Raw genomic sequence first — 15,285 nt, forward strand, 5'->3', positions numbered from 1 at the left:
CTGGTAGAACAGTGTCTGTCATGATAAAAAACAATACAGCAACTATTTTCCCTTCAGATTTAGCTAAAATTCTTCTTTGACAATGTCACTGGTTTGAAAGATCCAAGCCACAAATTCCATCTTTTTTTTTTTCTGCAGCTTGTGGGATCTTAGTTCCCCAAACAAGGATCAACCCCGGCTCCCCTGGCAGTGGAAGCAGGGAGACGGAACCACTGGACCACCAGGGAATTCCCCAAGTTCAATCTGCTCGGTCACCGACTGGCAACATTTCCTCCCGGATCTGGCTGTGCTCTGAGACGAAAGGCATTCAGAGGATTCACTGGGCAGGATCTCATGCCACATGACTCGACTAAAACTAATGGGAAATACTTGCACCGTTTCAAAGTTTGAACTCATTTTTGCTGTTATTGGAAAGACCTTGTATTCCAAGGGCACTTGTTTTGAGGCTTTCATTGAAAAATCTCCCACTTCTGCAAAATATCTTTTGAATAGTATTTTCCTCATAATTTCCTAACACATTTCCACAACCGAAACAACTCCCTTTGTCATCTGGCCATGTAAATTGTTTTTCTTGTTGGTGCAAGATTCCAAGCTATTTTAAATCTGGCCAAAGTTACAAACTCAAATTCTGTTAAAAATCATCACAATGTGTTTTGGACGTTTGTTTCTGATTCCAGGCAACTAACTTTATATATATATATTTTGCCACAGAGCAAACATTTTAAAATCAAATCCACTATGCAGTTGTTAAAATTCCATGTTAGTGTTCACTGTCTCACCTTTATTTTTCACACACCCAATAAATATGTCTGCCATGAAGAGTGAAAGCGAGCATGTTAGTTACTCAGCTGTGTCCAGCTCTTTGCGACCCCAAGGACTATAGCCCGCCAGGCTCCTCCGTGCATGGGATTCTCCAGGCAAGAATGCTGCAGTGGGGAGCCATTCCCTTCTCCAGGGGATCTTCCCCACCCAGAATCAAACCAAAGCCTCCCGCACTGCAGGCAGATTCTTTACTACTGCACCACCAGGGAAGCCCAGGTCTTCGACGCATAAACATGGTGTCCTTCAGATGAACTGATTCCTTACTGTTACAAAATGACCCCTCTTGTACCTGGCGATGTTCTTTGCTCTGAAGCCAGTGACGTTACTATAACCCCCTTGAGCTTTCTTTTGTTTAGAGTTGCATGGTATAGCTTTTGCTATCATTTTATTTTCGACCTATTTGTACTGTTTTATTTAAAGCAGATTTCTTGTAGCAAGTATCAACTGGGTCTTGCTTTTTATGTAACCAGAAACCTAGACTCTAATCAGCGCGTTTAGGCCGCTTGCATTTGCTGTGGCTGCTGGTGGTGGTTTCAGCATCGTGTGGTCCTCTGTTCGGCCCATGTTTTCGGTCTTCTTTTTTTTCACTAATCGACGTGTGTGTGCGTGTGTATGTGTGTGTGCATACACTCACACGTGTGTGTTTCCATTTCACTTCCTTTGCCAGCTCACTAGCTGTAACCCCTCGTGTTTTCAGTGGTTGCCTTAGGGCTTATGTTATACACACATCTTCTCCCTAAGCAAGCTCACCTTCAAGTGATACTTACTCCACGTCGGCTACAGAGTAAGGGCTTTATAACAGTGTACTTCCATCTCTCCCCTCCTAGGCTTTGCAGTGTTTTTGTCATCTATTGTTATGCATTTTGCATTTTTATTTATAAATGGTACTATTTCTCTTCATAGCTTCTTATCCTTTAACAAGATGTAAATAATTTTAGAAGTCTCTATATTTGCCAACTTTGTTTCCATTTCTAGCTAATGGGAATGCTCTGGACACAAGCCCCTTGTTGGACATATGAGTTGGAAATAAGCTTCATTGATTGCAGCTGATTGCTCTAGCATCTCGACCAAACCCTGGGGCTTGAGTTATTCCCAGACTGATCCAGTTCAATCTGGGCTCGTTTAGCAAGGATCGTTTCTGAGGTCAGTGTCTGAGATTCGTTCTGACCTCTTTTGAGTTGTCCCCTTTCTCTGGTAGATTAGCAGCCTGTGGTTCAACTTACACCTAAAGACACTACAGTCTCCTTTTATTCGCGCTTGACCTCAAACTCAGCTGTTTTGAACTTCCTCATACTCTGCTGCAAATAAAGTCAGCTCGTTTATGGACAGGCTTAGAACAGGGCTCTTTCCTCTCTCCCCGGAAAAAGCCTCTGAGCTACCGCTCTGAGGCTGGGGCAGGGGCCGTGGTGTCATCTCTCAGGATGACAATCCTGTTTTAGGAGGTGGCCGTCACCAGGGCACCTTGGATCTGCGTGACTCGCTTCTTCCAGCATGGAACGCGCGCTGTACAAGCGAGTCGGGCTAGGCTGATGGACGTCCTGGTGTTTTCCGCGTGCAGAACCTCCGTGTCACAGACTTCACTCACCTGGAATGGAGCCTCTGCGGCAGGTGGCTAGGGGAAGCAAGGTGGGATGGAAGCCACTGAAGATGCTTGAGGAAGATGTCACTTTGGTCTGGAGCTGGGTGGGGAGGGTGCCCTGAATTGCCTGCACCCAGGGGGAGTGGGGGTACCATCACCTGGGACTGGTGGGGGGAAGAAGGAAACAGGTCGAGGCTGTGATGCCCCAGACTTTCGCTGCCTTTGCCAAGCTTTAGTAGATTTTCTTGAATAAATATTTCATTTTCTGTATGCCTTTAGGCTGATTTCCAGAGACATTAAATATATAGAGATTTTACATGTATATAAAGATGGTATATATTTATATAGAAATAATATACTATTTCTTAAAATGTATATGTATAGATTTAAAATGTATAAATAATAAACACAAATAAATATACTTGTATATTATATCTATATGGTATATATTTGGTATTATATAGGATATATATTTATATAGAAATAACCTGCTATCCCTGCTGCTAAGCTGCTTCAGTCGTGTCCGCCTCTGTGCGACCCGAGAGACGGCAGCCCGCCAGGCTCCCCGTCCCTGGGATTATCTAGGCAAGAGTACTGGAGTGGGTTGCCATTTACTTCTCCAACGCATTAAAGTGAAAAGTGAAAGGGAAGTCACTCAGTCGTGTCTGACTCTTCGTGACCCCATGGACTGAAACCCACCAGGCTCCTCCATCCATGGGATTTTCCAGGCAAGAGTCCTGGAGCGGGGTGCCACTGCCTTCTCCATATAGAAATCACGTATTATTTCTTAAAATTCGTATGTATAGATTTAAAATATATAAATAATAAACACAAATATATAATGTTATACATACATAACTATAAACCTATATTTATATGTTATGTAGATAACTAAACAAATGTATTTATGTAGTATTATAAACATTTATTTGTATATATAAATATGTAATTCTAAATATAGAAATAAATATATCTAAACACCATAATAAATTTAAAAATAATTTTCACGACTTTCTCTGGGGAGTGTGTCTGTGGTTCACTTCATGCTGTTTCAGAATGGGAACTGTCCACCTCCCAAATGGGCTTTTGAGATTCCAAAAGTGGACACCTAACTGGATGCTTAGAGGACTATCGGGAAGGAAGGAACAGGGAGACTTGAGGTTAGACATTCCTAGTGAGTCAAACCTATCTTCTTTTTAAATTAAAATTGTTTTTTTTTTTTCTGGTCACACATTAGTTGATAGACTAACACTCTTGTTACCGTGAAGTTTAACTTTCTGAGCCCTTTGGGGGTGAAGAACACTCATAACCTCATGCCACCTCCCATTCCCATCTCCCACTTCCCTCTGGAAGGTGTCCTCTGTTTGGTTTTGGCAAATATATACATATATTTAATTTTTATTTCGAATCCACATCCCCCTGTCGCAGAAGCTGGAGTCCTAACTACTGGGCAACCAAGAAGTCCCAGTTCTGGTTTTTAGATCGGAGGCAGCAACAGTCGTGAGATGACCCCTGTTCCTAGGGCGACTTTTGATGCTGGGTTGTGCCAATCAGGGTCGCATTAGGAAACAAACCACACTAGTAATGTGAGACCCAAACGTTCAGATCGAGGGTAGATAACGCCTGGAAGGGTAACGGAGGGTGCTGAGGGGCCTACCGTGCCCTACGCAGCCCTGCCAGGGAGAGGAAGGCTGGACGGTGAGGAAAGCGACTCACACAGGCTGAGACTGCCCCCTTTCCAGAGGCAAAGCCACTGGCCACGGGGCAGGGCCACACCTGGACCCTGGAAGTGTCACCGCTGCGGGGGTGGGGGGGGGGGCGATCGGCCGGCAGGAGCGGCTCCGGGGTGGGGACACGTGGCCTGAGGACGCAGCGGCAGCAGGAAGACAGAAACGGCAGCCGGGGATTTACATATGGATTAATAACCTTTCCCCCGACTGCCCGTCCAGAATCTGGAAAACGGAGGCCGGGGCCTTCTAGAAGATTCTCTATTGCAGACAGTCAAAGACAAACCTTTGGTGGTCAGCAGTCTGTGGGGCGGTTGGGAGTACGGAGTGCTATGTAATAATGGTTTTACATTTGTTACGGAACCTGGGTTTATCTTTTTTTCCCCATGGGCAGCAGGCCCAAACACTGAAACACCAGAGGTTTGCGGCAAAGAGCGGGTTCATCCACAAGGCAACCAGGCAAGGAGACCAGAGCCCGCCCTGGAATCTGCCTCCCTGCGGGCACGGGGCTGGGGCTCACGGATGAAGACCAAGCAGCAGGCGGCGCAGGGCGCGGGGAGCCTGCGGAAAGCGATGGACAAGGTGCGGGGACCGCGGCCCGCGCGGTGGACCCAAGCTCCGCCTCTGCGCTCTGGGGGCGGAGCTTCCAGGGACACGCGGCCACGCCCAGTGGGAGGGTCAGCTGTCCGTCCAGCCCTAAGCTCAGCTCCAGCTAGACGCCGCTGAGTCCGGCTTTCTAGACAGCAACCCTGGCGGGTATTTTATTGTTTTGGCTTCGTGACTGGAGGACATGCGTGTCTTAAAACGCCCTTGAGTAGTGCGGGCAGGCGGAATGGATTTGACTGATCACGACCCGCAGGGTGACCATCTCAGGGGCCGCCCTCACCCCCACCTACCCTACCAAAGGGGAGGCCTCGGTGCTGAGATCAGGGCCACACGTGTCCTAGACAGTCGGTCAGCGCTGCTGCTGAGCGGACCCGGGTCCATCCTCACACCGTCACTGGCCCCTGTGCTCAATAAAAGGAAGGAAAGCGGGAAAAGCGCTTTCTGGCCGCGGTGGCCTTGCGCGTTCCTCCATCACCATCTGCTGGCAGAGCCCGGCATGGCACCCGCTGCACAGAAACCTCGGTGTCCGTTTGGGTGCCCCATCCTTGACCCCGAGATAGCACCCTCCGTCCAAAATGAAGGACACCTGCCTCCAAGGGTCTTTATAATCACAATCAATTAACTGTTAATTATTCCTCAAGTCCACTCACAGTTCCACGGAGTAAGTGTGCTAGCCTCCAGCAACTCTATATAAAATAATACTGAGAAGAAGAGAACGTGGTTAATAAACGCAAATAACACACCTGCAAAGCGGCAAAGAGAAAAGACGCAGTCTCCGCAGTTCTCCCTTTTTCACGGGCATGAACAGGGCTGCAGACAAAACACAGGATGCCCAGCTCAGCCCAGCCGCTCAGGCGTGTCCGACTCTCTGCGACCCCAGGAATCGCAGCACGCCAGGCCTCCCTGTTCATCACCAACTCCCGGAGTTCACTCAGACTCACGTCCATCGAGTCTGTGATGCCATCCAGCCATCTCATCCTCGGTGGTCCCCTTCTCCTCCTGCCCCCAATCCCTCCCAGCATCAGAGTCTTTTCCAATGAGTCAACTCTTCGCATGAGGTGGCCAAAGTACTGGAGTTTCAGCTTTAGCATCATTCCTTCCAAAGAAATCCCAGGGTTGATCTCCTTCAGAATGGACTGGCTGGATCTCCTTGCAGTCCAAGGGACTCTCAAGAGTCTTCTCCAACACCACAGTTCAAAAGCATCAATTCTTCGGCGCTCAGCCTTCGTCACAGTCCAACTCTCATATCCGTACATGACCACAGGAAAAACCATAGTCTTGACTAGACGGACCTTAGTCGGCAAAGTAATGTCTCTGCTTTTCAATATGCTATCTAGGTTGGTCATAACTTTTCTTCCAAGGAGTAAGCGTCTTTTAATTTCATGGCTGCAATCACCATCTGCAGTGATTTTGGAGCCCCTCAAAATAAAGTCTGACACTGTTTCCACTGTTTCCCCATCTATTTCCCATGAAGTGGTGGGACCGGATGCCATGATCTTAGTTTTCTGAATGTTGAGTTTTAAGCCAACTTTTTCACTCTCTTCTTTCATTTTCATGAAGAGGCTCTTCTTCACTTTCTGCCAGAAGGGTGGTGTCAGCTGCACATCTGAGGTTATTGATATTTCTCCCGGCAATCTTGATTCCAGCTTGTGTTTCTTCCAGCCCAGCGTTTCTCATGATATACTCTGCATATAACATAAATAAGCAGGGTGACAATATACAGCCTTGACGTACTCCTTTTCCTATTTGGAACCAGTCTGTTGTTCCATGTCCATTTCTGACTGTTGCTTCCTGACCTGCACACGGGTTTCTCAAGAGGCAGGTCAGGTGGCCTGGTATTCACATCTCTTTCAGAATTTTCCGCAGTTTATTGTGGTCCTCACAGTCAAAGGGTTTCGCATAGTCAATAAAGCAGAAATAGATGTTTTTCTGGAACTCTCTTGCTTTTTCCATGATCCAGCGGATGTTGGCAATTTGATCTCTGGTTCCTCTGCCTTTTCTAAAGGCAGCTTGAACGTCAGGGAGTTCACAGTTCACGTATTGCTGAAGCCTGGCTTGGAGAATTTTGAGCATTACTTTACTAGCATGTGAGATGAGTGCAATTGTGTGGTAGTTTGAGCATTCTTTGGCATTGCCTTTCTTTGGGATTGGAATGAAAACTGACCTCTTCCAGTGCTGTGGCCACTGCTGAGTTTTCCAAATTTGCTGGCATATTGAGTGCAGCACTTTCACAGCATCATCTTTCAGGATTTGAAACAGCTCAATTGGAATTTCATCACCTCCACTAGCTTTGTTCGTAGTGATGTTTTCTAAGGCCCACTTGACTTCACATTCCAAGATGTCTGGTTCTAGATTAGTGATCACATCATCATGACTATCTGGGTCGTGAAGATCTTTTTTGTACAGTTCTTCCATGCCCAGTGAATGATTTTTTAGTATACTGCTAAGTCGCTTCAGTCGTGTCCAACTCTGTGTGACCCCATAGACGGCAGCCCACCAGGCTCCCCCGTCCCTGGGATTCTTCAGGCAAGAACACTGGAGTGGGTTGCCATTTCCTTCTCCAATGCATGAAAGTAAAAAGTGAAAGTGAAGTCACTCAGTCGTGTCCGACTCTTTGCAACCCCATGGACTGCAGCCTACCAGGCTCCTCTGTCCATGGGATTTTCCAGGCAAGAGTACTGGAGTGGGGTGCCATCGCCTTCTCTGTTTTTAGTATAAGTATGTCCCAAACATTGCACAGGACATACTCTTTAATCCACCTTTAAAAAATAAATAAAATGTATTTATATTATTTCTTTTTTGCAGGTCACACGGTTTACAGATTAAAGCCCTGGTCACTCTGAATTGTAATTTTTTGAACCCTTTGTGGTGAAGAGTACCCATAACATCGAGAGGTCATCAGACAGTCCTCTTGGGGCTGGACCTGTCTCTGCCCATCACCCCACAAGGGGGACCAGGAAGGGCCGGCCTGCGCCCAGCACTCACACTGCACCCCGCACCCCTGCAGGTGGGTTTTGTGCGGTGCCCCCAAGCCTGGAAGGAATTCCACGGTCTCCCCCGCCCTCTAGCGTTGAAAGGTGTTTCGCGTTCAGTTCAGTTCAGTCGCTCAGTCGTGTCCGACTCTTTGTGATCCCATGGACTACAGCTCGCCAGGCCTCCTTGTCCATTACCAACTCCCAGAGTTTACTCAAACTCATGTCCATTGACTCAGTGATGACATCCAACCATCTCAACTTCTGTCATCCCCTTCTCCTGCCGTCAATCTTTCCCAGCATCCGGGTCTTTTCAAATGAGTCAGTTCTTCCCACCAGGTAGCCAAAGTATTGGAGTTTCAGCTTCAACATCAGTCCTTCCCATGAATATTCAGGACTGATGTCCTTTAGGATGGACTGGTTGGACCTCCTTGCAGTCCAAGGGACTCTCAAGAGTCTTCTGCAACACCACAGTTCAAAAGCATCAATTCTTTGGTACTCAGCTTTCTTTATAGTCCAACTCGCACATCTATACATGACTACTGGAAAAACCATAGCTTTGACTAGACGGACCTTTGTTGACAAAGTAGTATCCCTGCTTTTTAATATGCTGTCTAGGTTGGTCATAGCTTTTCTTCCAAGGAGCAAGAGTCTTTTAATTTCATGGCTTCAGTCACCATCTGCAGTGATTTGGGAGCCCAAAAAAGTAAAGTCAGCCACTGTTTCCACTGTTTACCTATCTGTTTGCCATGAAGTGATGGGACCAGATGCCATGATCTTCGTTTTCTGAATGTTGAGCTTGAAGCCAATTTTTTCACTCTCTTTCACTTTCATCAAGAGGCTCTTTAGTTCTTCACTTTCTGCCATAAGGTTGGTGTCATCTGCATATCTGAGGTTATTGATATTTCTCCCGGCAATCTTGATTCCAGCTTGTGCTTCTTCCAGCCTGGCATTTCGCATGATGTACTCTGCATATAAGTTAAATAAGCAGGGTGACAATATACAGCCTTTTCCTATTTGGAACCAGTCTTTTGTTCCATGTCCAGTTCTAACTGTTGCTTCCTGACCTGCATACAGATACTCAAGAGGCAGGTCAGGTGGTCTGGTATTCACATCTCTTTCAGAATTTTCCGCAGTTGTGATTCACACAGTCAAAGGCTTTGGCATAGTCAATAAAGCAGAAGTAGATGTTTTTCTGGAACTCTCTTGCTTTTTCCATGATCCAGCGGATGTTGGCAATTTGATCTCTGGTTCCTCTGCCTTTCTAAATCCAGCTTGAACATCTGGAAGTTCATGGTTCACGTACTGTTGAAGCCTGGCTTGGAGAATTTTGAGCATTCCTTTACTAGCGTGTGAGATGGCTGTTTTGCACCCTGGCGGTATTTATTAGTGACCAGGTGAGGCAGATGGTGCTTTACTAGCAGGCGCGTTTGGTGCATGTCGGCTCAGGGGGCGAGCTATCAGTCTGCATCGTGCCCACAGGCATCGCGCCCCCTGGGCGGGGTCAGCTGTGGGCTGTCCAGACATGGGCTTCCCCGGGCCTCTGGCCCCGTGTCCCTCCAAAGTCAGTGTCCAGCGTTGCCCTCCTGGTTGTGGACTTGTGCAGCGGTCTCAGCAGATGTAGAGGTGACCCTAAAGGATGTATTGAGGCATCTCAGCACCGTCGCCGCCCAGGTTTGCTGGCCAGCAGTGAAGTAACAGGGAAGAGGGGCTGCTTTGGGGACCGTTGCTTTACAGCCAGACCTTAAGGGCATAAAGCATCTGGGCCCCTCCTTGTGGGGGCTCCCACCATCTCAGACCCATCTGTCCCCACCCCCTGAGCATCAGAGCCAGGGATCCTCACCCACTGCCTTCCAGCAGAGGACAGTCACCGCAGTTGATCTGACCGAAGGTGTCCCAGCACCCCGGCCCTCTGCTGGAGGCAAAATGACCCGAGCCTGTGACCCAGCGGCTCAGAAGCCTGTTGTCCTGCGTCCACTCCGAAGCTGTGACCCGCCATCCTGGGCTGGGACCGCTGCCACACTGAGCTTAATTATCTGCTCTGTGACCACCGTCCTTATCTCACACATGAAGGTTCTAGAAAAAGCCAAGTGCGGCCTCCTTGGGGGCAGTTTGTCCTGGAAGGTTGGACTTGAGCACGTCACCTCCACTGTCCTCTCACCTCCCGTGAGGTTTCCTCTATGAAAAGCCCTAAACGGAAGGATAGTCATTTTTCAAAACCGTGACAATTTTTAAATTCAGGGCTACTCCTGAAGCCAGCACGTCTGCCCTCGAAGCAGTGGTAAGAGGTGTGGGAAGAGGACCAGGTCTCCTGCCCTCCTGACACTCGGAAGCAGGAAATGTTCAGGGGACACAGAGCGGAGTGTCCGGGCTCCCTGTCACAGAAGTGGCCTGTGGGAGAGGTGAGGGGGAAGGAAAGCTGGTCTCCCCGCTTGCTGACGTGCCTGCAGGGTTTTCAAGGGTGTGTGCATGTGGTCCCCACCTGTCCCATCTTCTGGGTCCCTGGAAAACACATAAATCCTTTACACACCCCCGGACGGGCCCCTCCGGCCACACTGTCCTGGGGGTGAAGCTCAGTAATCCTGGAGACCCCGCCCTGCACGGCACGGGCTGGAGGGAAGAACTTCAGCCTCCTTCTGCATCCCCCACTCCAAGGCCACACACTCACCCAGCCTCCAGGACTCGGGTGGGGCTGAGGCTGGAGACTCACCCACGTTTGCTACCCCTCCCCCCAAGGCCTTCCCAGAGCAGCTGCCTGCGTCCTCACGCCTGGCCCCTCCCCTCTGGTCCAACCCCATGAGGGTGGGCTGGCCTGGGTCCATGCCTCCTGCTCTCCCCTGGGCGGCTGGCTGTCTGCAGGTGCGGGGTCCTGGCCCGGAGAAGCGCCAGCAGAGCCCAGAGGCCGGGAGTGGAGCAGGGAGGTGAGCCCCGGAGTCTCGAGGGGCCAGAGGCAAAATACTGCGCTGTGTCCCCGGAAGGCAGTTTCCCATGAAACCTTCGATAGAGGCCACCCCAGACGACCAGCCTGATCTGCTGTGGAGGCGTGGATCCCTCCCCGTAGCGAATGGCGATTGGGTTCTACCTGGACCCGGGACTTCTGTTTATATTATCTTTTCCCCACTTCCCCTCCAGGGATCTGGAAAACGGAGGCCTGGGCTAGACGGAAGCTTCCTCCAAGATTCTTTATTGAAGGGATTCGAAGAAAACTTAGGTGGTCAGTAATCTGTGGGGGATGGAGGGGTGAGTGCTACGTGTAACGGTTTTCCTGTTGTTACTGGACCAGTTTTGATGTGTTTCCCCCTTCAAGAAGCAGACCCAAACACCGAGAGGCTGAGGTTAGCAGCAAAGAGCAGGTTCATCCACAAGGCAACCAGGCAAGGAGACCAACCAGAGCCCGCTCTGGAATCTGCATCCCTGCGGGCACGGGGCTGGGGCTCACGGATGAAGACCAAGCAGCAGGCGGCGCAGGGCGCGGGGAGCCTGCGGAAAGCGATGGACAAGGTGCGGGGACCGCGGCCCGCGCGGTGGACCCAAGCTCCGCCTCTGCGCTCTGGGGGCGGAGCTTCCAGGGACACGCGGCCACGCCCAGTGGGAGGGTCAGCGGTCCCTCCAGTCCTAAGCTCAGCTCCAGCTAGACGCCGCTGAGTCCGGCTTTCTAGAGAACACTCCGGGCGGGTATTTTATGTTCCGGCTTCGTGATTGGAGGACATGTGAGACTTTTTAAAGACTTGATTAAATCTAATCAAGGCCCTTGATTAGTGCGGGCAGGCGGAATGGATTTGACTGATCACGACCCGCAGGGTGACCATCTCAGGGGCCGCCCTCACCCTCACCCACCCTGCCAAAGGGGAGGCCTCGGTGCTGAGATCAGGGCCACACGTGTCCTAGACAGTCGGTCAGCGCTGCTGCTGAGCGGACCCGGGTCCATCCTGACACCGTCACTGGCCCCTGTGCTCAATAAAAGGAAGGAAAGCGGAGTTGGGGCCCCAGCGCCACCCAAACCTCTGCCAGGACAGGACGGCCCCGGAGGAGACACAGACTCCGCCCCGGGCCCAGATCCTTCCTTCCTGCAGGTCCGTTGGCAGAACCAGGTCACACCCGCCTTGACACGCTGTGTTTCCATCTGTTTGGTGTGGGTTTTGTCGGCACGAGGTCACGAACCAGCGAACCGAAGATCCCCTGGGGGAGAGAGTCAATAGAGGTTTTTGGTTTTTGTGTTTTTTTTTTTTTAATTCACATCACATGAAATTATCCATTTTGAAGTGGATTCCGTGGGTTGGTACAGGCATCATGTTGTTGCAACCACCATCTGCATCTAGTTCCAAAGTACTGTCATCGCCCCGAAGGGAGACCCTGAACACATTACGTGCTTGCTCCCCATCCCCGCTGGCTCCAGACCCGGGCAGCCGCTAACACTGCTGCCTGTCTCTCTGGATTTCCCTGAATTCTGGCCAGCGCATGTAAATGGAATCGTACGACAGGTGACTTTTGTGTGTGGTGTCACGCACGAAGTGTGTTTTTCTGGCTCATCAGTACTGTATCAGCTCTCCATTCCTTTTAACGGGCAGTTGAAATTCCACTTCACGTATATCAACATTTGTTTATGCATTCAGCGGTGGGTGGACTCTGGAGTTCTTTTCACCTTTTGGCAACTGTGAACAGTGCTACTGCAAGCATGGATGAGTAAGTTTTTATGTGAATACCTGTTTTCAATTCTTTGGGGTACCTGCCTAGCCGTAGAATTGCTGGACTATATGGTGGTTCTATGTGTAACCTCTGGAGAAACTCTCAAGCTGGTTTCCACAGCAGTTGCACCGTTTCATGTTCCCACCCTCAGTGTACAAAAGTTCTGATTTCTTCACATCCTTGCCAACACTGGTGATTTTACATTTTTTTTAAACATTACAGTCATCCTGTTGGGTGTGTGACGTGGCATCTCATTGTGGTGGTAATTGTTATTTTCAATAATTGCTAATGATGTTGAGAGCACCTTGGACAGCAAGGAGATTAAACCAGTCCATCCTAAAGGACATCAACCCTGAATTTCATTGTAAAGACTGATGCTGAAGCTGAAGCTCCAGTACTTTGCCACCTGATGCAAAGAGCAGACTCATCGGAAAAGACCCTGATGCTGGAGAGATTGAAGGCAGGAGGAGAAGGGGACGACAGAGGCTGAGATGGTTGGTTGGCATCACCGACTCATTGGACATGAGTTTGAGCAAGCTCGGGAGTTGCTGATGGACAGGGAGGCCTGGCGTGCTGCCGTCCATGGGGTCGTAGAGAGTGGACACAGGTGAGCGACTGAACGGCAACAATGACTTGAGTGTCTTCTCATGTGCAGCTGGGTCTCCTTTACAGGAGCAGCAGCTTCTCCTTTGTCAGTGAGGGTCCTTGAAGGGGGAGGTGAGAATCCCTGTGGTCGGGCCTTTCAGGACCCCAGGACCCCAGGACCCAGGATGGGGAGGACCTGCTGGGGCAGGCCAGGCCCAGACCAGGGGCAGCTCCGCTACCCCCACCCGCGAGCTGCACAAATATCCGGCGTCAGCCCTGAACCTGGCCTGTCCCGCTGTGCGGGCCACACCTGTCCCCCGTCCCACACTCCGCCGACCGCTGGCTCGGTTTCTCTTCCTGGCCTGTCCCGCCGTGTGGCCAACACCTGGCCGTCTGTCCCCCGTCCCACGCCCCGCCGACCGCTGGCTCGGTTTCTCTTCCCCTTCCGGCTCCCTGCTGTCTCCCAGAGTTCTGTTTAGGGCAAAGTTAGACTTAGCTTTCGCCTGGAGATTCCCAGGAGTAGCCAGCTGCGTGGGGGTGAGGGTGCCCGGGGGTGCTGGCCTGAGGCTGCTGGGCCCCGAGCAGCTGGTCACCAACGGCAGCAGCAACTGTCAACCCCAGAGGCCACAAACGTTTATCTTCCACCTGACCGGCCCTCCCAGCCCTCCAGGGAGTGAGGTTCCATTATCTCCAACCCCAGCTGCAGGGAGGGAACCCTGAATCAGGGCCATCCTGGCCCCTGGCCACCTCGAGGCCCCAAATGTGTGGGGCGATTCTCCCCGGGCAGGCAGGGAGCTGGCCTAGGGTTGGGGGACGCGGTGGCGTCAGTGGTGGGCTCCTTGCCATCCCCCCAGTGCACAGGCAGTTCCAGAGCAGGTGGTCCTGAGCCTCTGCCCCCAGCACCGGCCCTCAGCGGCGCTCACTGAGGCTTTGCTGAGTGAGTGAGTGAGTGAGTGACTCGTCATGGCTGAGGAGCCATGGAAAGAGTGGGGGGTGGGGTGAGGTGAGGGGGTGCGGCTGGTCAGCCAGCAGCTCCCACTGTGTCCCGGGGCAGGTCCCAACCCCTCTCTTGCTGTCTGAACCTCAGTTCTCTCCTCTGTGAAATGGGCCCACAGAACCTGCCCTGCTTTGCTATATGGACTCAGAGGGTCCATGACCCCCTCCAACCTGCCCCCCTACCCCGAGCCAAGTCAGCATAGATTGAGGGACCAGGGACCCCCACCCCACGGAGCCTCCGGAGGCCACTGACGTCCGGGGCTGCGGGGTCGTGGGCCCAGCTCCTGGCTCCTGGGGATGGAGGTGACCCCGGGAGAGGCCCTGGGTGCCCACCGGTGGTGTGTGGTCCCGAGCAGGCCCCGGGAGGCTGCCTTGGCTCTGGGGACCTCAGTGTCCTCACCCATGAAGGGAGCACCCTCCTCCCGGGGTGGCCTGGGGCCCAAAGGGAGAGCAGGACCACCGGGCAGCACTGGCCAGCCCCATCCTCACGGCAGAGATGACACCCGCGGCTGAGCCCGGGACAGCCAGCCCCCGGCCGGGCGGAGCAGGCGGCGGCGCTGCACTTAGTTGGCCACCGTCATCAGGGGGCTCCGTGACGCCCACCCAGCGCCCAGCGGGGCCCCTGGGACATGGGGGGGGGGCAGCCAGCTCCCCTGGAGTCCCCGTTGCCAAAGACCTGTTCCCAGCTGTGCTGAGCAGGTCAGTGGCCAGCAGCTGGTGGGGCCCGGGCCTCGTCCCCGATCCTGACCGGAGGTGTGAGAACCTGCCTCCAGCGGCCCCGGGAACCTGGGATCAGGAGTGGGGGGCATGCCAGGGAGCAGCTCCTCTCAGCCCACATGCACTCAGTCAGCCCAGATCACCGGGGTTCAGGGTCCCTGGGAGGGTCACGTCAGGAGAGTGGACCTCAGGGCGCTGGAGGGGCAGCAGGTCCTCCTGGAGGGTGGGGACCAGGTCTGTCAGCCCAGCGGAGGGGTCAGCAGGACCGGAGTGTGGGGAGCGTGAAGCTGGGGCCTCGGGGGACGAAGACGCTGGGCTGGGGGAGCTGGCGCTGGGGGCCAGAGGCAGCAGAAAGCGGGACTGGGGAAGGGACAGGGACCTGTCCTGGGGGCTTGGCCTTTGAACTCTATCCTCAAGATGCTGCCGCTGGGCCAGGCAGGCCCTGTGCCGGGTTGGCCCTTCCGGTGGCAGGGCACAGGGAGCACCCCTGCCCCCGCCCCCAGCCTGGAACCGGGACTGGGGCAGAGTCTCCAGGAAGAGGCTGCCCTCTCCCGGCCCCTCCGTGAATGCCCCGGCCCTAATTCCTGACCCAGAG

Source organism: Ovis canadensis, chromosome 17, assembly GCF_042477335.2.
Source record: "Ovis canadensis isolate MfBH-ARS-UI-01 breed Bighorn chromosome 17, ARS-UI_OviCan_v2, whole genome shotgun sequence".
Taxonomy (NCBI): domain Eukaryota; kingdom Metazoa; phylum Chordata; class Mammalia; order Artiodactyla; family Bovidae; genus Ovis; species Ovis canadensis.